General features: G+C 52.0%; 1 long non-coding RNA gene across 4 annotated transcripts in view; it reads left to right on the forward strand.

Annotated features, from left to right (window-relative positions):
- LOC133261851 (uncharacterized) overlaps positions 1-20,018 on the forward strand; it is a 101,732-nt gene extending 81,714 nt beyond the window's left edge. For 2 of the 4 annotated variants that reach the window (XR_009741144.1, XR_009741147.1), the window contains exons 4-6: positions 17,114-18,074; positions 18,337-18,630; positions 19,748-20,018. This is a non-coding gene — a long non-coding RNA (uncharacterized LOC133261851). Of the gene's footprint in view, positions 1-15,531; positions 18,075-18,336; positions 18,631-19,747 lie in introns of all 4 variants that reach the window. The other 2 variants (XR_009741145.1, XR_009741146.1) reach the window with 2 other exon arrangements.
- Positions 20,019-22,901: the final 2,883 nt, after the last annotated feature.

A 22,901-nucleotide genomic window follows, 5' to 3' on the forward strand; every position in this document is an offset into this window, starting at 1 on the left:
AGGCCTGGTGTGCTGCGATTCATGGGGTCACAAAGAGTCGGACATGACTGAGTGACTGAACTGAACTGAACTGAAGACATAAACACAGATGGTAGCAGGAAGCTCGATTTGTGACCCTCCTGCAGCTCTCTTCCTTTGGAGTGTTCTCTCTGGCAGCAGCCTAAGGTCATGAGGTCCTCCATGAGGACAAGGTCTCCACTGTCACATTCTGTTAGGTTCTTTTTTAATTATTCTAATTTATTTCTCAAATTGTTCAGAAACCAGACTATTCATCCCTTCGCCTCACCACCAGAGACACCTATTTATTGAGGCTTCCATCAAAGACATACTATTGGAATCAAGATACAAATGTGATGGAAAAACCCTGAAACAGTCATCCAAATAGAGTTTAATCCATTAAATGATTATGTTTCTTGGCTGGTCCTTGATTGAAGCTTCCTTCCTGGGTTTGTCTTCTTCATAAATCACAGTAAGGATGGTGTGGGGCTGAGGAAGCCTGGCCTATCCTCAGTGCTCCTGGTGAGAATAGAGCAGAGCTCCTAGCAGTTCAGCTGTGGAGCCAGCTTCCCCAGGGAGTGAGAGAGGTCATGGTCTTTCTCTTTGGGCTTCCTGAAATCCTGTGATCACAGGGGAGGGCTGGCGTCGACCATGATTACTTCATTTCACATACCAACCTCTCCCATCCACCTCCCAACTGGCACTCTTGCCTGCTTCTCTCCAAGCTTTTGTGTCTTCAGTAAAACCTTTTAACTCCGCAGCCTCTTACAGCTGCAGTCTTCCACAGAAATAATTTCACTGTTACCTTTCAAAGCTTACATCATCTCTCCTCTGGACTAATGCAGTCATAATAAGAGGAAATGGCTTATAAAAGCATTTGCTATGTGTTAGGCATGGTCTGTGACAACCTAGAGGGGTGGGATGGGGTGGCGGGTGGGAGGGAGCCCAACTTGAGAAAATGAAAAAGACCTTCACAGAAGCAGAGACTTCCAAACCTCTCTTGACCCAATTCCCCTTCCAGCTACCTTCCCATCTCTCTCTCTTACTTTTTACAAAAAGAGTTCACAAAAGAATGATCTCTCCTCTACTCCTTGGGGGGGAAAGAAGAAAAGGAGGGCTTAGATAGTCACTGTCCTAAAAGAAGTTCTGTATAAAATAATTTTTAAAGTGTAGTGCTGTGCCATGCTCAGTCATGTCTATAGACCCCATGGTCTATAGCCCACCAGGCTCCTCTGTCCATGGGATTCTCCAGGCAAGAATACTGGAATGGGTTGCCATGCCCTCCTCCAGGGGATCTTCCCGACCCAGGGGCTGAACCACATCTCTTTTGTCTCCTGCATTGCAGGCAATTCTTTACTGCTAAGCCACCGGGGAAACCCTAAAATGTAGTACCTATGCTTATAAAAAATTCTGAGCTGTGGCACTGCTCTCAGCTGGGTAGCCCAATCCAGAGCTTTAACAGATGTCCTGTATGAAATAATTTAAAAAGACATATTAAATGACTTTCAAAGTAAATGAATACAAAGTAAATGCCATTTTTAGTTTGGAGATGTCATTTTTGTTTTGCAAGTGGAAATAAAGCCAACATTGAATTTTAAAAGCAGATGGGCTTCCCTGGTGGTCCAGTGGTTAAGAATCTTCCTGCCAATGCAGGGGACTCGGGTTCGATCCTTAGTTTGGGAAGGTCCCACCTGCCGCGGAATAATTAAGCCCATCACCACAGCTACTGAGCCTGCGAGCGCAACTACTGAAGCCCGCACACCTAGAGCCCGTAGTCCTCAACGAAAGAAACCACAATAAGCTTGAGCACCACGACAAAGAGTAGCCCCCACTTGCCACAACTAGAGAAAGCCCAAGAGCAGCAGCCAAGACCCAGTGCAGCCAAAAATAGATAAATAGATAACCGGAGAAAAAACGAAAAAAAAAAACGTCATGATCTGGCCTGATTCAACTAGACATGTGCTCTGTGACAACCTAGAGGGGTGGGCTGGGGTGGGAGATGGAAGGGAGGTTTAAGAGGGAGGGGCACATGTATACCTGTAGCTGATTCATGCTGATGTATGGCAGAAACCAACGCAATATTGTAAAGCAATTTTCTTCCAGTAAAACGTTTTTTAAAAAATGAGTCATTTTCCTATCTCAAAAAGTAAAATAGTACAACTTATTGTATGCATAACTGAACTGGCACTGAAGTGAGAAAGTCCCGAACAGGCTGTGCTTCCTGGACGTGTTGTTCCCAAGGATGTAAGCTTGGGTATTGCCTTGTTCGCCAGGAGTGGTAGCTGGGAGGCAAGAGGAAACCCCCAACTGCGCTATGTCTGAATGAACATTACGGGAGGATTTTCCTGTGATTAAATGCTCCGACGGTCTGAGACAGAATTATCAGAAAGGCCCAGGTGAGGAGGACCTTTAGGGTAGCCTCTCCCAGGAGGTGATGTTTGTGCAGAAGCGTGAATGATGTATGGCAAGAGATCGAGGTCAGAAGGAGTTCGAGGTAGGAAGGAGGGGTAGGTGGGCTGCAGGGCTGAGGGCGGAGGAATCCCGGAGCAGGCTGGAGGCGGCGGTCCTGAGGCGGCGGCTGGGGCAGCCCAGCTCCCGGGCTAGGCATGCTCTTCTCCTGCGAAACCCAAACCCAGCATCTGCAACTGGCTGCTTCTCTTCGGGTTCATCGTCTGTCTGCTGCCTTCTCCCGACTCCGGCGTCTTCTGGCCTCTTCTAACTCCCCCTCAACCCTAGGAAGTGGTTCTGATCTCATCCCCGTTCTACTGGGGGAAGACGGAGATACAGCTTAGGGTGGCTGCCTGAGGTCACACAGAGGGTCGAATACATACAGTCTGGCTCAGTGCTGTGCTCTTAACCAATGCCACCATAAACTGTCCCTCACTGGGGCGCTGGCTCACAGCTCCTGATCCCACCCCCAGCCTTGCCTGGGCTGGCCTTGTGGGCGGGTCTCCACCCCCCCACCTTTATGACCACTGCGGAGGCATCTCCATGTGCCCAGGCTTGGCGGGGGTGGTGCTGAGAGGAGCAGGATGGGGAGACTTAGTGAGTGCAGCCTTTCACCACCCTGGCCCTTCACCCCAGGGGAGCCCAAGGCATGGGATGCACAGCAAGGGTCCTGTCTGAGACTTCTTACAGCTGTGCTGCGTTCTGATCACCACCATCATCACCACCACCGAGCACTGACTCTGTGCTGGGCCCTGGGCTAACGCTTTCATTTCCAGACGACCCTGTGCGCAGGATAGAATTTCCAGGTATGGCTTTTCTGATCTTAGGGTGACAAAGGGTATTTGTTGCTTGGGTGTCCACACATTGGGGTTTGGGGTATGCAGAGATGTCACGGCTACTCCATTTCTTCTAAGGGATTCCTGCCCGCAGTAGTAGATATAATGGTCATCTGAGTTAAATTCACCCATTCCAGTCCATTTTAGTTCGCTGATTCCTAGAATGTCGACGTTCACTCTTGCCATCTCCTGTTTGACCACTTCCAATTTGCCTTGATTCATGGACCTGACATTCCAGGTTCCTATGCAATATTGCTCTTTATTGCATTGGAAAGATCTTCACGACCAAGATAATCTTGATGGTGTGATCACTCACCTAGAGCCAGACATCCTGGAATGTGAAGTCAAGTGGGCCTTAGAAAGCATCACTACAAACAAAGCTAGTGGAGGTGATGGAGTTCCAGTTGAGCTATTTCAAATCCTGAAAGATGATGCTGTGAAAGTGCTGCATTCAATATGCCAACAAATTTGGAAAACTCAGCAGTGGCCACAGGACTGGAAAAGTTTCTTTGGGATTTCATTCCAATCCCAAACAAAGGCAATGCCAAAGAATGCTCAAACTGGTCCACATCAGAAAAATCTTAATTGAAAAAAAAAAGCTGAAAAAAATAGAAGAAAAACCAAAACAAATCCCTTCCCCCTCCATCTAACAGATGGGGAAACTTATACTTACGGAAGTCAAGTAAGTTACCCAGGCATCCTCAGCTGGTCAGTGAAGACGCCAAGATTCGAAGGCCACCTCTGGACTCTGACTCTGGAGGTCGCACCGTCAAACCACAACTGCACCACATCTTTACAACTTCAGCTAAGGCAGGGGAGTTGCGGTGGTGGGGGGGAAGGGGAGTGGGAGTGGGGAAGTGGCGCTCATAACTGGGCATGCCAGGAAGTCTTCCCAGATTGAGGGACATCAAAGCTGATGTTACTCGAAGAGGAGCTGATTAAGCAGGTGAGATGTGTGGGAGGGATGTGAGGGAGTGGGGAGGGGAGGGCATTCCAAGCAAGGGGAACCGCTTGTGCAAAGACTGGGAGCACCTATGCTGTCTCCCACCTGGTTGGTGCCAGGTGAGAAGGTGGAAGGCCTACCCTGTAGGACCGCAAGCATCTCAAGGACAAGGGCTATTGTTTACTTGCCTGTGTACTCCCAGCATGCTGCCTGGTGTCAGGCATACGGTTGATATTCTGTCGCTAAGTCACGTCTGACTCGGTGATCCCATGGACTGCAGCATGCCAGGCTTCCCTGTCCTTCACTGTCTCCCAGAGTTTGCTCAAACTCATGTCCACTGAGTCAGTGATGCTGCAAACAGTAGAGCTCACAAATAATTCTGGACCAGGGGACTTTAAAGGGAGGTGCTCAGTGACAGGGAAGAGGAATCAAGCTGGGAAAATTTGCCACACTTGTTCCTGGCAGCACCTTCCCTTGGGCCTTGGCAGACGCAGCAGGAAGACAACCAAACCCTCCCCACAGGTTCTAGATTGGACACAGTATCCAAATATTCAGCCCCTGGCTTCTAACATCTCTGAGGCTGCAACATGCCTTTGAATGACTTGAGAAAGCATTCCTGCAGAAAGGGCACCCGCTACACCCATGTGATTCATCCTGGAGGGCCTCTCCCCTGACATCCACCTGGAGGTTGCCCCGTGTGGAGTCTGGACCCCCACCTCCCATCCGTGCCTGGCCCTTCTCCCTCCCGACTCTCTGACACTTGCTGTGTTAAGTGACCCAGCCCCTCCCCAGGAAAACTGACTGGTCTCTACCTCTGTCTCTCTCTTACCCACAGCTGGGTCTGCAACAGCCTGCTCCCGGACTAGACAGCCCAGCCCACTCCACTTCCTAACTCAGGCTCCTAGACCCTGAACCTGAGGGCCTGTCATGATGCCAGAGGTCTCCAGTCCCCTGGGTCCCTCCCATCAGCCAGCTTTGCTCTATCCCGGCCCCTCCCTGCCTCTTCTGACTGGGGCAGTGGCTTGGGAAGACCCAGAGCATCCAGGATCTCCAGTGGGAACGGCCCCCATCCTGCCCGGGCTCAATAGTCCCGCCCTGCTCCCTCCCTCTCCCTCCAAGCCCTTCTGTACTAAGACTGTGTGACCTTGCAGCCATCCCGTCTGGCCTGCTATCAGCTCCTTCCACAAGAGGGTTTTTTTTTTTGATGTCATTAGAACTCTGTCTCCTCAATTCTCCCTTGTCTGCATTTTCCTTTCTAGTCTGCTTGGATGACATTATTTCTATCATCCTCTTGCTCACTGGGCAAGAGGAGAAGGGGACGACAGAGGAGATGGTTGGATGGCATCACGGACTCAATCGCCATGAGTCTGAGCAAACTCCAGGAGACAGTGAAGGACGGAGGAACCTGGCGTGCTGCAGTCCATGGGGTCGCAGAGAATCAGACATGACTGAGTGACTGCACAACAACTTTCTCACTGTAAATTCTCTTACCACTTTGCCCTTTTGCTGCTCCTGCTGGGCCAAACCCCAGCCCCAGATGGCTGTGGGGCAGAATCGCTCCAACAAAGGGTCAGGTGTTTCCCTGTGGTGCGTTTCCTTCCCCCTCTCCCGCTTGTGCTCAAAATCCCCTTCCATCCCTCACTCGCAAGGCTGTTTTCCATTTCCCCAGAGGTGGAGGGAAGAGAGACCGAAGCGACCAAAGGAGGACCATGGGGTGGGCGGGGTTGAAGGGGAGGAAAGAGACTGCAGTGCTCACTGGTGCTCAGCAGTACTCCAGCGTGAACCTCCCTCGCCCTCACAAGGCCTTGGCTGACCTGTAGACACCCTCTGCTGGCCCACTGAGGCAGGGAGCTTGGCTGCCCTACAGCGCTGGACTCAGGAGAACAGACCATGAAGATCAGGAGTCAGCATTGGGCACGTAGAAGGCTAGGTCCCTGAAGACATCCAGGAGGAGATGAGAAGGCCAGTGGATAGACTGATCTGGAATCTGGGAGAATGATCTTGGTAAACGACTTAACTTGAGAACAAAGTCTAGGTTATGGGATCAAATGTGACCACTCAGGAAATATGTATGAAGGAGAAGAGAGGCCGGAAATGGAGCTTTGAGAAATACCACACCTACAGGATAGGGGTGCTGGTGGTAAAGAATCTGTCTGCTAATGAAGGAGACACAGGAGACGCACGAGTTGAGGGTTTGATCCCTGGGTCGGGAAGATCCCCTGGAGGAGGAAATGGCAACCACTCCAGTATTCTTGCCTGCGAAATTCCATGGACAGAGGAGCCTGGCAGTCTGCAGTCCATGGGGTTGCAAAGAGTTGCACACGACTGAGCACACTCACACTCACACACACACACACACACAGGATAGTCATTGGAAGAAGAGCTTTTCTGAGTTTTCCTGTCTGTAAAGTGGATATGATGATGCAAGTTGCTGTAAAGATATAATAAACACTTAATATGTCACTTAATATATAACACTTAATATATCAAGTGTTTGACGTGGTGTTGATGCTCCCTGATGGATCTTGAATGTGTAGCATGTTTCCACAGTGGTCTTCCTCCTGGGTCACGTTGGTTTGCTGACGTCCCTTCAAGAGAAGTGACCAGAGGCCTGGACTTCATCGCTGCTGACTGCTGTCCTCCACTGGACATTATGTTCTATTAATGTGGCCCAAGCTTGCAGTTGTGTTTTCAGCACTGCAGTCTGCTGGAAAGTGTTGGCTCAGCCAAGACCTCTGTGCTTTTGTGAGGAATGCTCTGAATCCAAGAGCCTTCAAGGGAAGATGTGAAGGAAGGGACCGGGTCCTGTGGCAGGATCCAAGGGCAGTCCTCAGACCTAGTGGCTGTCATGTCCTTTACAGAAAGGGCAGAGAAGGTGGCCAGCCCCTCCTGGCTCTGCCCTTCTATGCTCTGGGCCTGCAAGGCAGGAGACCGGAAAGGTAGAATGAGGCTGGTGATGGGGAATGTGGAGGGAAGGGGCGGGTCTGAGGAGATGCTGGGATGAGGCGGGGTCTCCAGGCCAGGTGTGAATGCTCTAGGTTCCCTCATCCGTGTCTTTTACCCCTTCAGTGAGCCTGGGCCCACCTCTGCTGCTTCTGATGGAAGGAGTTAGCCTTTGTCTTTGGGGAGGCCAGGCTCCTGGCTGAAGGGCAGTGGCTGGAGCAACACCGCCCCCTCATGGTCTATTCTGCAAGTGCAGTCAGTGGACCCATCCCGGAATTGGGAGCTGCCTTCTGACACCCCACCCAACCTCTTCTGAGGCCCATAGGCTGCCTCCAGATCAGCTGATCAGCTGACTTTGTGGTCCTTGACTGTCTTTGGCAGCTTTTCCTGTGTACTTAAGAGTGTCCCTTTGTTTCTGGCTTACGTGAGCCGTCGCTGCCTGCTGTATATCTGTCTTGCTCCCTTGGGCTGTCATCTCTGTGTCTGTGGTCAGCACCTCCCCTCTCTCTTCCCATCAGTCTCGGTGCCCCCGTCTGTGTTTCTGCATCTTCTCCTGTCTCTAACTTGCTCCCTGCCCCCCTCCACTGTCTGTATGTCCTGGAGCTGGGGTCATGGCTGCCCTCCCCCCAGAGCCAGACCGATTCTTGAGAAGACTGGGCTTTTTAGCTTTTTCCAGGATGAGTCAGGAACTCCTGGAGGGATGAGGATCAAGGTCCCACCCAGCAGTGGCCTCAGAGAGGATGCCGGAGGTCAGAGGAGTCTCAGGCTGGGCTGAAGACTGTGACAAGAGATTTTCCAAAATATGCTCATATTTTGGGCCAGTGGGAGGCTGGGTGCATTCCTGCGGATGTCTAAGAAGCAGAACAAGCAAGCTGCTGGCTGCCAGTGTGGAGCAGGGCTGCTCTAGCTGCCAGCTGTATGCAGAGCCTTCCATCTCTCCTCAGTCCTCACCACACTTTCTATGGCCTCAGGGCCTTTGCACAAACTTTTTCTTTGGAGCAGTCTTTCCCTTGAGGCGTTAGAAAGCACTTCCTTCAGGAAGTCCTCCTGGATTCACAGTGTCTGAGATGAGGCCTTCGTCTGTGCCAAGGTACCATCCTCTACTTGGTTTAATGTAACCTGGATGCAGTTCTGTCTCCCTGACTTGTGTGTCTGTTCTGGGGAGGGGTGGGTAGGAGCTTTCATGTGCCTGCGCAGGGAAGCAGCAAGTGGCAGAGACAGGGCTGGGGGTGGGCAGGGATGATCCACACGGTACCTCCCTCCTCCCCACAGCCCCTGCTTGTTCTGCCTGTTTCTATTCTGACCTTTCTTCCCCCAGGTTTCTCCGTATGTTGGTGCTGGAGGCCACAGAAGTTCCAGGAAAATCTGTCTGGCTTCTGGCCCAGGAGCAGGCTCCAGGCAGGCGGTGGGGAAGGGCTGCTCGCCGTTAGGTGTCTGTTGAGTCCTCTGAGTTGGCACTATTGGGGGTGGGGGCCACCTGTGTGCAGCCCAGGACTAGGGTGGATGGGTGGAGGAGGGGGCGCCAGGGCACTTTGTAGACTGAGTGGCCATGTCTCGGTGTGGTTGTGTGGCATGAATGGGCATAGGGAGAGCTTACCTGGGGTTCTCACCTTGGTTATGGGTCCACCTGTAGCCTGGAGTTGTCTCTGGGACCATAGACCTCCATGGTACCTAGCGAGAGTGTCAGGGCCCAGCTATTCCCTGGAGAGCTTAAAAATCTATCCCAGGGAAGGGAAAAGGAAACACTCAGAGAGTTACCTCTTGTGCATGGAGGAAGCAGAGCCACCCTCCTTCCCCAGTTTGTTACATTAAAAAAAAAAAAAAAGATTTATTTATTTTTCTCTGCGCTGGGTCTTTGTTGCTGCGTGGGCTTTCTCTAGTGGTGGAACAGGCTCTGGAGCACAGGCTCAATAGTTGTGGTGCACAGGCTTAGTCGCTCTGCAGCATGTGGGATCTTCCTGGACCAGGGATCGAACCTATGTCTCCTGCTTTGGCAGGCAGGTTCTTAACCATTGGACCACCAGGGAAGTCCCCTGTTTATTTCTGATGGTCTACCTGGACCTCTTGTGAGGGCTGAGGCCTGCCGTTGTCTGGCTCTGTGACCCTGAGTGATGGAACTGGGAGGCTCTGTTAAGAAGTATGGAGCAGTTACGAATGATGGGGGGCAGTGGGGGTTTCGGGGGATGTACTGTCTGGGAGCTCAGGTGCTGACAGTGAATCCATGGTGGAATCGAGCCCAGGACCCATTGGATCACAGATCTGAGGCCACTCAGATCAAGGGTCGGTTCCAGGCTGAGGCTGGAAGCCCAGGGCTGGGGTGGACAGGGCCGGCGGCTGCATCCGAGTCCCGGCTCAGGATCCTGGCTCACTCAGGAGTGATGGTAGGAGGAGGGGCGTGGGGTTTGGACCCGGGAGTTGCCTTCAGTCCCAGCTGGTGATCCAGGCCCTGCCTCTGGCCTCTCTAGGCCTCAGGCTCCTCAGTTGAGGAATGAGGTGGCCAGTTCCTGCGGGGCACTCTGAGCGGACGTGCCAAAGCGCCTGCACACAGCAGCGCGGGGGCCCCTCCGGCCTCCCTCAATGGGCTCTCTGTCCCCCAGGTTGTCGTCCTGGCGCTTGCCGGCTGGATGCACAAGGACTGTAGGAGGGCGGCCCTGGGCTTCCACAGCCCGAGGAGACTGGAGACGGCTCGGTCCCTTCCCCCACGTCTGTGAGTTCCAGCCCGGCTCACCTGGCCAGAGGTGCTGCATGCAGCCAGCACGTGCCGCTCACGTGCCGTGTGCTCTCCTCCACCTACGGCAGGCTGCCTGGGCGCCAGGACTTTTGACTCGGGGACAGCAGCTCCTCACCTTCCACAAAACTGGGCAGGGTGTCCCCTGCGGAGCCCATGGAGCAGGGTGTGGGCTGCCGTTTTCTGGAGCTGTGTCGACTGGGCAACATTGGGTGAGGTGTCTATTCTTGTGGGTGGGTGAGACCACATTCCCAGGTTCTGAAGGGCCAGGAGGGCTGGTGTCCAGGAAGCGCTTCTACTTCCCACCTTGGCCCTCAATGTCCCATCACTGACAGTTACCCTGCCGGGATGAGCACTGGCTTTACCTTAATTCTGGTCCTGAAGTCGTGTCGGACGCCATTGAGTGCATCCCTGCACTTTATAGATGAGGAAACCAATGGTAAAAATATCTGCCTGCAATGCAGGAGACCCGGGTTTGATCCCTGGCTCGGGAAGATCCCCCTGGAGAAGGGCATGGCAACTCACTCCAGTATTCTTGCCTGGGAAATCCCATGGACAGAGGAGCCTGGTCGACTATAGTCTATGGCTTCACAAAGAGTCGGAAACAACTGAGCGACTAACACACACACACACACACACACACACACTCAAGGCCCAGAAGGAAAAGCACAGCCCACGGGGCCACGGTGGAGTGGGGGATGGGAGGACAGAGCAATTAATTCAACAAACGCGGTGAGGGCTTCCTGTGTGCCAGATGTGTACAGGGCGGGGTTCTGGGAAGAGGAAACCCTAGCCTCACCCTGGAAGGTTCACAGCCTGCTCACGGGACCTGAGCTGTGGGGGAGGGAAGCCGGAGGAGGAGACTGGCTTGGACCCTGCCAGGGGGGGCATCTCTCTCAGGTCAGTGGGCCATAACACCTGGGGCAAGGGACTTAGTCTTTTCTGGTTCTTCTGGTTTGTGTTTAAAAATCTGCTACAAAGTGAAAATAGTAATATCAGCGTATGGAACCCGTCGGGTTGTTGGGAGTTCATTTATGAAGTGTTTAGAACAGAGCCTGTGTACACAGTTGAGTGCTATGTCAGTGCCTGGTATTATCATTGTGGCAGCTTCTCCCATGGCCTTTTGTACCTAGCCCCCGGGAAGTAGCTGGAGGGGAACAGTTGTGTGGTGTGGGGAAGCAGGGGGAGGCTGGGAGCTGGAGGTGGGATGGCCGGGCAGAGGGAAGGCTGGCCCAGACCCACTGTGCTCTGGCCAGGCTCGGTGTCTGCCTCCAGGGGCAAGCGGGGCATAGTTGACTGGACTGGGGGTCGCTGGCCTCGCAGCACTCTCTGGCCCAGAGCGAGAATGGAGTCAGGGATGGGGTGGAGGGCTCGGCTGTTCTTTCCTTTCTATTTTGACTTATTTTTGATATTTTTATCTATTTGTTTGGCTGTTCTGGGTCTTAGTTCCAGCACCTGGGATCTTCAGTCTTTGTTGCGGCCTGAGGGATCCTTAGTTGTGGCCCGTGGGTTCTAGTTCCCTGACCAGAAATTGAACCTGGAGACCCCTGCATTGGGAGTGTGGAGTCTTGGCCATTGGACCACCAGGGTAGTCCCAGATCTTTCCCTTTTAAATTACAAAAGCATCTAGGCCCCCTCTAAAACCCTTTCAATCCCTGAAACCTTCCTCAACTCTTTTCCCAAAACCTACCCCTCAAGATTACACACCATTAACAATGTAAATTGCATCCTTTCTAGATCTTTTATATCTTTTAATAACCTATGTATACACTTATAAATACCGCTTTTGTTTTTAAAAAAAGGAAAGAAAATTACATAATATTACACTCATTGTTCTGCAACTGTTTCCCACCTAGCGATGTTGCCTCTTTGCTTCCTTCCCTGTCGAACACACAGGCCCCTCCAGCGTCTATTACTGCAGAGCTTTCATAGCACAGATGGACCAGAATTTATTTGACCATTTCCCCAGTAATGGACATCCGGGCTGTTTGCAGTCTTTTACTGTTACTAACAAAGCTGCTGCAGACATCCTGTACATAGATCTTGTGTCCACGTCCAAGTGTCTCTGAGGCTAGGTTTCCGAAGAGGGATGAGACCCAGGGTGTGAGAGACACGGATTGAAAATCATGAAGCCTGATGGGTGGGCGTCTTTAGGGTTTGATGGTGCAGACCTCCATGTGTGTACCTGGGTGTTCAGGGACCTGGAGAGCCACGTTATGTGGGGAGCACAGGGCCCCTGACTCAGGTCCCCACACTCTCAAGACTGCCGGGGCTCCCCTGTCTCCCCAACACCCATAGTGCTCCTCTGCTTCCCTCACCGGACCTTGGCACTGCCCTGCAATGTCCCGAATCCATCCATTTTCCCTCTCTCTTCATTTAACACCTTTGCTCTTCCTGGAGCCCACCTCCTCACTCTCAGCTGATGACCTCACCTCCTGTCTCACTGAGAAACTAGAAGCCGCAATGGGAGAATGTCCATGGTCACCTACCGCCACACCCATCCACCCACGTGCATGAGTACCTGAATCCTCTGCCTCTTTTCTGTGGCCAAGGCAGCCCTTCTACTCTACACAACAAGATCTGTTTTTAAAAAAGCTATTATTGAGGAAAAAATCACAAAACAAAACCTTCACCCTTTTAAAGTGTGAATTCAATGCTTATATATATTTTTAGCATGTCCACAGAGTGGATATGAAACCATCACCACTACCTAATTCCAGAACATTTTCATCACCCCCAAATAAATCCCATGCCCATTAGCAGTCACTGCCCACTCTACCCTGCCCTCCTCCAGGCCCCTGGTAACCACTAATCTATTCTATGGAAAAGTCTCGTGTCCATAAATTCACCAGTTATAGAGCCAGAAATAGACTGTTATAGACGGAAATATAGACTGTTATAGAGCCAGAAACCATACAATCTCTGGCTTTGACGTCTGGCTTTCTTCACGGAGCATGAGGTTGTCAAGGTTCACCCACGTTAGGCCTGTGTCGGTACTTCACTCCTTTTTATGACCGGATAATATTCCACTGTATGGATGTGCCATGCTTTGTTTATTCACTCACTAGTTGATGGACATTTGGGTTTCCACTTTTTGGCTATTATGAGCAATGCTGCTATGAGCTTTTGTGTATTCATTTTTCTGTGGCCATATGTCTTTATTTCTCTTGGTACACCTAAGGGGGATTGTTGGGTCATATGGTAGCTCTGTGTTTAACTTAAAATTGTTTTTTATTGAGATATAATTGATATATATCATTATGTTAGTTTCAAGTATATGACATAGTGACTCAATACTTGTACATATTGGGAAATAATCCCCACAACAAGTCTAGTTAACACCCATCACCAAGCACTGTTATGAAATTTCTTTTCTTACGATGAGAACTTTTATGATCAACTCTCTAAGCAACTTCCGAATATACAATACAGTTTTATTAACTAGAATCACCCACATGTAACTTTTTTCAGGAATTGCCAAACTGTTTTCAAAGCAGCTGCATCACTTTATATTCCCACCAACCATGTACAAGAATTTTAATTTCTCCACATGTTATCAAATTGGATCTGTTCTGTTGCTCACTGCTTACAAAATCAATACTCACAGATGAAAAAAAATTGCCTTTAATCAGAATGCCAGCAATCTGGCGAGATGGTGGACTGAACACCCCGCCCCCGCCCCCCGCAAACCACCTTCAAGGATTCTGCTTGGCTGTAAAAGCTTTTAAAGGGAGACAGGGAAGTAATCTAGATAATCATCGATTTGGGGGTCAGAGTTGTCACCATTCTCCACTGTGTGCAGGCTTGTCAGCTCCTTGGGGTCTTTCTCTAGATGTTATTGTGTTCACACAATTTTGTCCCACAGTTCAGGAGATCACTGAAGGGGAAGCCAGGGGAGAGATCTTGTCATCTGTTAATTACTTATTCTTCATTTCTTCTTCTTTGATCTACAGAAAGAACCAATAAGTTAGGCAAAGCATAGAGTGACTAAAAGATCTGAAAAGTCTTCTTGGGTTGCAAATGAGTAGAGCATAGGGGTGCTTGGTTTAAAAGTTAGTTACAGGGGTGTCCCAGTGGTCCAGTGGTTAAGACTCAGTACTTCCAATGCAGAGGGCGTGGGTTTGATCCCTGGTTGGGGAACTAAGATCCCACATGCGGTGTAGTGCAGCCAAAAATTCTTTTTTAAAGTTAGTTACAATATAGTTTTGCTAAATGACAAGACAAAGGGCTTCCTGCTGAGGGAAGTTTCCCACAAAGAGCTGCTTACACACATCCTCACTGATACACATTACTGTCTTTCGGGTCTTAGCCGAAAGGTGAAGTGTGTGAAGTGGTACCTCAGTGGGATGAACAACCAGATATCATCGCTTCTCACCTGTTGGAAAGTGGTGCTCCCATAATTCTTCCCTATGTCTCCTGCAACAGGCTTCTTTCTCTGTCCCTGGTCACCCCTGCTAGCGTCCAAGCAGGTTCTTATTCTTTCCCACCTTAAAAAACTCCAGCTACCTTCCCAGCTCTCTCCTCCCTTTTCCAACAAAAGGCCGCAAGAGAATGGTCTTCACTTGTCCCCAGTTTCTCTCCCATCATTCTTTCTTGCACTTACTCCTTTGTCTCCATGCGTTTCCAGAACCATTCTTCTCTAGGTCATCAGTGCCCTCTGCCTTTCTGAATCCAGTAGACCCTTCTCAGCCCTTTCGGGGATTAGCCCACCCCTTCCTCTCTCTTGGCTTGGGTCCCAGGATTCTAGAGTTCAGGTTCCCTCTCCTCGTCGCCTTCTCTCCGTTTCCCTGCATCTTCCTGACCTCATTAGTCCAGGGCTCAGACCTTGGCCCCTCACTTTTCTTTCTATTCTCTTAGATCTCATCTAGTCTTGTGACTTTGATATCATGCAAGAGCTGATGACTCTGTTGTAGCTCCAGGCAGGAACTCTTCCTTGAGCTCAAGACACTTATCCAACTTCTCCCTGGATGTCTAATGGGCAATTCTGACTGGACAAGCTCCAAACAAAGCTCCCAGTTCCTCGCATCAAGCTGGCCAATCCCACATCTCAGTAAGGACAATACCACTCTTTCTGTAGTTTAGGCCAAAACCTTGGGGTCAAAGGTGGCGCTTCTCTCTCTCCCACCAGCAAATCCTGCCACCCCTCCCACTGCCTCAACTACCCCCGGGCCACTTGCTGTTGGAGGTTGCAGTGGCTTCCTCATCAGTGTCTCTGTTTCCACCCTTGACTCCACACAGGGCCCAGTGAGGTCCTTTTAAAATCGAAACTGGGTCGTGCCATTCCTAAGCTCAACACTTGCAATGAAGCCCACTTCGTGAGGTCAACGCCATTGCAATGGCCTCCAAGCTCCTGCAGAATCTGGTCTCACCTCCTACCATTCTCTGCATACTCTACTTAATCCTCACTGGTCTTTTCTGTTCCCCAGACGCTGCAGGCTCAGTGTGGCCTCTGCACTTGTCTGGAATGTTCGTGCCCAGAAATCTACATGGCTCTTTCCTCATCTCCTTCCAGACTTTACTCAAAATGTTACTGCCTCAGAGGGGTCATGTCTGACCACTCTATCTAAAATCATAATCTCCAGGGCACTGCCTACCTGCTTCTTAATTTGTTTTTCTCCTGATGCTCACCCTTCTAGCATGATGTATATTTCCACTGACTCAGTGAACGTGAGTTTGAGTAAACTCCAGGAGATGGTGATGGACAGGGAAGCCTGGCGCACTGCAGTCCATGGTGTTGCAAAGAGTCGGACACGACTGAGCGACTGAAGAACAATAAATACTTATGTGTTGGCTTTGTTTACTGTTTCTACCACTAGAATGTAAGCACTGTAAGGGCAGGGAATTTCGTCTGTTTTGTTCGCTACTATTCACTCAGCCCCTAAAACAATGCCTGTTTCACGATAGGTGCTGAATAAATATCTGTGAATGAATGAAAAAAATGCCAGTGATCTGGAAGTTATTCCTGAAGCACAAGAACAGCCCCTACAAGCCAGGCCAGATACTGCCAGCAGGTGGCACTGTGACCACAGAAATGGCAAGCTCCTGGCTTCCCAGCTACTTTTTTTTTTCCCTCCAGAAATTCACTCCCTTAGATGCCCCTGTTTCCTTGGTAAAATGAGTGTGACAATGAATGTGGCTCCCAGGTCTCTTCTGCCACTTTTCGTCCCCTGTCAAGATTCCTGTGAACCTGTGATTATTTCCGGTGTGATGAAGATCACCCGCCCTGGTCCAACCTCAGCTCCCCAGGTGGTGGTGAAGTGTCAGGATCTGGCAGCCAGGCTCTGGCAGCTGGGTGGATGTGGTTAGACCCTGGGGAATCATTCAGGGGGTCCTGGGAGAGGGGTGGGGTTTCTCCACCTGTCTCCTCTCTGCTTTTGGCCATGGGATATGTCCAGCAGTTCCAGAGCCTTGACACTTGGGCTCCGTCCAGCTCCCACCCTCTTCAGCAGCTGCAGGGGCAGGGGAAGGGGGTGGGGCAGGAGGAGGGAAAGGGTGGGGGGCCCGCGGTGAAGCAAAGTCCCCTCTGCTCTGCGTTCCTGCTGCGTCTCACCATCAGCATGTGGAGACACAAGCAAGGACCCTAGGCTCAGATCAGGGCCCATTCCTGGCTCTGTCACTTGCCAGTGGGATGACCTTGCCAAGAACTGAGCCTCAGTTTTACCATCTGTCCAATGGGAGAGATGTGCCCTGCCTCATGGTGGGGAAGGTTTGGTGCTTGGAAAACACCTGCCTGGTTCTGGGCTGACTTAGACAGGTGCCCTCAGTAAGGACTAGTTCCTGTCTTAAAGGCAGGAGTGTGAGGTCCAGGCACGGAGATCAGACCAGGACGAGGGGAGGTGGCTGGACTGTTGTTGTTCATTCACTTACTCTAACATCTGTGTGATGTGCCTCTGGTGAGCCTGTATAGAGCTTTGAGGCACTATGGGGATCAGAAGGATACAGGACTAAACCTAGGTGAAAAAAAATTTAAATAACAAATATGAGACAGGGCACAGGAGGTGTCAGCGGGCAGCTCATGATGAATTGCCCAGGTAACAGTTCCAGGGACAGTCCTGCTATCTGCAGACACAGAGCAGACCAGGGTGACGACCCCAGCAAGAGGCACCCTGGTTCCACTGAGGCTGGTGGGTGGGGGGAGGAGCCACCGTCAGGTTGGGGAGCTCCTCCTGGGGGTGTCGTTAGGACACTTCAGATCCCAGAAGGAACGTTCTCCTGCAGGACCCTGGGGTGAGGACTGTAATGAAGGACACAAACAGGAAGACAAATACAAGCGGAGGTCGTGAGCGCCATCCTTGGTAAAACCACCGCCGCCACCTCAGAGAAGGTGTAAGCCCCTCTCTCCATGAACACATTTTCCACCTTATGTTGAAGGGAAGAAGCTGCGGGGATCTTGGGTTTAGCATTTCCAAGGGCGGTTACAGCTATAGCACCGTCCAACCCTTTCCCCGGCCTTGGACCTCATGGTCCTCCATCCCTGCCCACCTCTCTAGGAGCGATGCCAGCCTGGGCCCAACTTTCTCTGCCAAATCTTAGACCTCCTGCCTCTGACCTTTTCCCTCCCTTCCCCGAGGAAGAAATTGAGGCAGCAGGAAAGACCAAGGAGTCCCAGGTTCTCCCCCACAACCAACCTCAGAGACCCCACACCTGCCCTGGGAGCTGCCTTCTCTCATGGTCCCCCGCGGGTGTGGGGCAGAGAGGCCAGGCCGGTGCTGGACGGTCCAGTTGCTTCTGTCCCTCTTCCTGCCCATCTGGGCCTGGCACGGATGCTCTGCTCGTGTTCTTGCTAAAACCAGCTGCCTGCCTGGCACAGAGGACTTCTGCTGGCCCCCCTCCCCGGGACTGCGGGGCTCTTTACTCCGCCGCCCCCTCCCCCATGGCACAAGGCAGAGCGCTCACTTAGATTAATTAATCTGCTGCCCGGCCTGCTCCTCTGGCCCATCTTTTATTCATGGACAAGCGGCGTTCTCTGCTTTACCAGGACGCGAGCATCAATATTTCATCCTTGCTTCGCCTGCCAGCATCCCTCTCCCTCCTCCCTGCTTCTCACCGGCTCTAGGACCCGGAGAGCTGGGCCACGCTGGCCTGACCCAGGGCGTCATCACAGATGTCCACGCTGCCTTCAGCTTGCCCGCCGTGCCATCGTGGACTCCAGAGTCTGCGCAAGAAGCCGCCCTTCTGAGTAAGTGAGCTGGAGAGGCGGCGCCGGCAGAGGGGCCAGGCCTGGAGGGAGCGTCTGGCTCAGGGCCCCATGGGGTCGAGGGAGACGTGTCCTGGGGTGTGTGGGGGGGAGGAGGGGCGCTGCAGCTGGCATGACAGTCTTGTCCCTGTGTGGCTGGGTGGCTGTCAGGATGGGGGATGAGGGCCGAGCCTGGCACAGATCCTGGCACACAGCAAGTACTGCTATTTCTACCTCATCTTTTCTTTCTTCATTTTCCTCCTAGACCAGGTGTCGTTGGCTTTTCCCCACCTCCCAGGCCTAGGCAGGTGGATAAAGGAAGCAGCGTGGGTGTTCAGGAGCACACATCCCTCCGGCCAGCCCCCAGCCTGTCTCATCTCGTCCACTTGAGGTCTCAGAGGAATGTGCTGTGCTCTGCCAGGGGGGTCCTGGCAGAGTGTGGAGCTGGGATGGAAGCAGTTACTCTCAGGAGGACTTTGGGCAGACTGTGGTCCTTTCTCAGGCTGGTGGCCAGCTCTTCATTTCTGTGTTGGGACTGGGGTTGAGGGTGCCTGCTGAGGTGAGCCCCTGGGGGAATTGCTGTGTCTGGCACCAAACTCCCCCTCCCTCCATGAGGGCCAGGTGGGGCATCCCACTCTCCTCCTTTCCTCACCCCCCATACCTGATCCATTAGGAGTGCCTGCCCCCTAAACCCCCCAGTACTGCTGAAATCCAGCCTCTTTGACTGTCAGCTGCCACCCTGCCCATGCCCCTCCACCTGGTCTCCACTCCCTCCCATGTCCCCTGCAGTCTGTGCTCTGCACAGCTGCTGTGAGCCCACCTGGCCGTGCCTGGCTCACCTGTGCCAGCGGCCTGAGCACACAGGCCGGCAGGCTCCCCGGGGCCTCTGTGCCTTTTCTTTCCCAGGTGTCCTCCTGGCTCACTGTCACCTCCTTCAGGTCTCTGCCCAAGTGTCACTCAGCCCCACCCCTCAACAATGTACTTTGAATTTTCCCCCCAGCATCTAACATGCTGGTTACTCAGTTATCCACGCTCACACAGTAAAAGCTCCCTGAGGGCAGGAAACACTAATATTTCATTCACAGATTCATCTCAGAGTAGTGCTCCCTAGGAAGGGCTCAATAAATGTTGTGGAGTCTCAATGAATGAATGTGTGAGTGAATGAATGAGTGCATAAATGAACAAATGTGTCAGTGAATAAATGACTTAAGTGAATGGATGAATGAACAAGTAAGTGGGTAAACAAGTGAGTGAATGAGTGAGTGAAGGAATGAATGAATTCCCCCCAAGAGTATTCCATGGCCCACTTAGGATGGCCCACAGACAATAATTTTTCTCTTAGACCTATGCACTGGGAAAACGTTAGCCTGTGTTGAGAAACTGATGTTCACTCATTCACTTATTCAGTGTATTTATGGAGAACCCACAGTGTGTCAGGCCTGTCCAAGGTGTTGTGGGAGTGGTAAGGGACAAATTGGGTGGGCATGTTTGTTTTCTAGTGCTGAGTATTCATCTTCAGGGTCCCTGCGGGGGTTGTCACTGTTTTCCTTTCTGCTTTGGCTGCCCCCAAGCCCAGAGCTAAGTTTGTGAATTTTCTGAGTACTAAAACTGCCCCTTTGATCTCTCTTTGTTATTCTACTTTTCTTCTCCCTGAATCTTGTTTCTGATCTTTTCAGATTCAGAAAAGGGACATTCTTCCCAGGTCCGTGTGGTGTCTGGTGGGCCAGCTCAGGACACCAGGAGGTGGCTGGCTGGGGACCAGTGCTTCCTCCTGGTCCCTCTTCTGCACCTCTCTGGCTCTCTGTCTCTGGCATCTTCACCTCTAGCTCTGTGGCTCTGCTGCCTGCTTCCTTCAGCCCCTTCTGGACCTGCCTTCTCACTGGCATGGCTAAAGATGGGGCCCCGCTACTCTTTCGCTTTGATGAAATAAATCATTTGTACGTTAAATCTTATTTACGCATTCTTGTAAACTATTTCAGACTCTTTTGGCAGCAAGATGTACATAGATTACTGCTTAGGGATGAGTGTGCATATGTGTGTGTGTGGGGTGGGGTGGGGTCGGGCTGGCTCTCCCTGGAGAGAAGGGGCCAAGAGGAGACAGGACTCCCCAGAGGGAGGAAGCTGAAGTGACAAACCTCCTGTGCCGGAGGAGGGTCCTGCCTGCCAGCCCTCCTGACAGGCCCTCTTTAAGAGTCAATCTGATCTGCTCAGCCACAGCCCGGTGATCACTTGGCCCTGGTGTATTTCGTCACCAGCCTGCTGTCTCCTGATAAACTCCCCTCCCCAGCCCCCGCTGGCCAGTCTTGGGCTTCACAGCCTCATTCCGGGATCAAATCATGGACCATTTGTCCTTGGCCCCCTCTTACCATCACTGGGGCTGGCGTGACCTCTGCATCTGAAGTTTGGGGACAGGAGAAGGGATAGATGGGCTTGAGCAATTGGCACAGAGGGCCAGAGGTGGGGGACATTCAGGGGACGATGAGGAGGCTTTGGCTGGGGGGGGTGGGATGCTGGCCAATGGGTCACAGATGTACCCGTGTCTCTCAGTCTTGAACCACAGCTTCTCTCCATCATCACTGCAGCTTTGAACAACTAACTGGACTCTTGGGGGTTGGGCAGGGGTGTGACCAAGAGAGAAGGGGGCTTTGGCCTGAAAACCAGAGGCAAAGGCACCCTTACTGTGGGCTCTTGTTTGGAGGGTCTCACCCTGACCCTTAGCCTCCTGCCCCTAACATACCCTGTGGTCTCAGAAGGGGAGCCTCAGTAGGGGTAGCAACTTCCTTGGTGCCGTTGCTGAGGCTGTAAGAGGTCACTGCTAATAGTTACGTACCTCTAAACAAGTTAAGTAACTTCTCTGTGCCTCAGTGTTAGCATCTGCACATTGGGGATAAGGCTTCTCACAGAGTTGTTGTAAAGATTAAGATTACCTAAAAATTCAGCAGAATGTCTGCATACAGTAAGTACTCAGTAAGTGGTAGCCACTATTATTATCATTTGTGACACTCTAGAAGGTTCTTCCCACCCCTGTATCTCTTTATTACATGCATAGCCTAAAATTCCTTCTCTGCTTATTTCTTTGAATGATAGTTCTTCCAAAGCTCCCAAAGCTCCAATGAAGAAACTCAGAATAGCACCAGACAAGATCGTGTGAAGGTTAAGAACAGGGACTTGAGGTCTAACGCTTCACCTCGTCTGCTGTGTGGCCTTGGGCAGCTCCCTGGCCTCTCTGAGCCTTGATTCTTTTTCTTTTGATGAGATAACAGATCCAGATGTGGGCTTCTCTTTTTTTCTTCCAATATTTATTTTTAAATATTTAGCTTCACCGAGTCTTAGTTGCTACATGCAGATTCTTTAGTTGTGGCTTGTGAACTCTTAGTTGCAGATGTGGGATCTATTAATAGTTCCTGACCAGGAATTGGGAGTGTGGAGTCTTAGCCTCTGGACCATCAGGGAAATCCCTCTAGGGTTCTTTTAAACACGAAACAAGATCGAGTGTTTAAGACACTCAGCGTGGTGTGCGGCGTGGCCTGCGTGGTTGAGCAACAGGAGGCTGTCACTTTGCAAGGTGCTGGTCACACATCACTGCATCAAGGCTGCCCTCAATTCTGAGCCGGCAGTGCAGGGTTCACCACGCCCCTGCTGGGGGAGAAGACTGAGGTCATGAGAGGGGAAGTGACTTTCCGAGCTGGGCTGGACCTTGGCCTCCCGGCTTGGATACTGGCCTTCAGAGCCTGGCTCAGGTGGCCATCACTCTTGAAGTGATGTGAGGAATCAGAGGCTTTGCTCCTGACCTGAGGCCAGGAGGGAGGGAAGGGGGCCGGCAGGGGCAGTGGTAGGTCTGAGTGTGAGGTTACAGATGGGGCTGGGGAGGGGACTTCAGGAGTCACAGCGAACCTTCCCCTTCACATCTTTGCCCCAACCCAGCCCCTCTCTGCTGCTATGTGAGCGACCCCATGCACCCTCCTCCTGCAGCTCCCAGGGCTTTGCTCTGGGCTCAGGGGCAGTGGGTGGCTAGAATAGAACCCTTCCGCAGGACTGGAAGTGGTGTGCCTGCCCTCTGCCTCCTGGGGCATGGCCTTCTCTGGTGCCTCCCAGGCTCAGGAGGCTAGAGACTGGCCCTGACCCAGGGAAAAGCTTTAGACATGATTTCATTTTTTATTGAGATTGTAAGTGGCGGGGGAAAAGACAAGTAAAAAAATAGCCCATCTGGGCTGAGCAGGGGAGAAAGCAATTTCCTTCTGAAATCTCCTTTTCTCTGATTCTCAAAATATTAGAAGAAAATTTAGAAATGTCTTGGTGCCTCTGGCTGGGGTGTGGGCCAGACCACCTAAAAGTCACTAGGGTGGGGTCCAGAGAGGTGGCTGGGGAGTGGTGAGGAGGAACCAAGGCCTTTTGAGTTCCAGTCCAAGCCTCAAGGCCAGGCGGGGGGCGGAGGGCGGGGGGTGGGGGTGGGGGGTGGGTGGAGGGTGGGGTGTGGGGGGATCGTGGGGCAGAGGGAGTGCTGAGGATGGAGGGTGACAGGGACTGGCAGGGGTCGGAGGTCCTGGTGGGCAGAAGGGAGGAGGAAGAAACAGCAGAGACTCCCAGGCTGCTGGGGCCAGGGGTCGTCCAGCACCTAAAGGAAGTCCGTGCCTGGGGTCAGCGTCTCAGGAGATCTCATGGGGCAGAAGCACAGATCCATCCTGAAGGACAGGGCGTTCTAATCCCCTTCCTGGAAGGACCCACAGATGCTGGGTAGTCAGGTGGTCCCTCGGAGGCCTTGTCAGGGACTGCAGGGCAAGCGTGGTAAAGGGCCAGCCTGAGCCTGTCCTCTCGGGCCATTCTCCACGT

The sequence above is a fragment of the Bos javanicus genome, chromosome 15 (genome assembly GCF_032452875.1).
Source record: "Bos javanicus breed banteng chromosome 15, ARS-OSU_banteng_1.0, whole genome shotgun sequence".
Taxonomy (NCBI): Eukaryota; Metazoa; Chordata; class Mammalia; order Artiodactyla; family Bovidae; genus Bos; species Bos javanicus.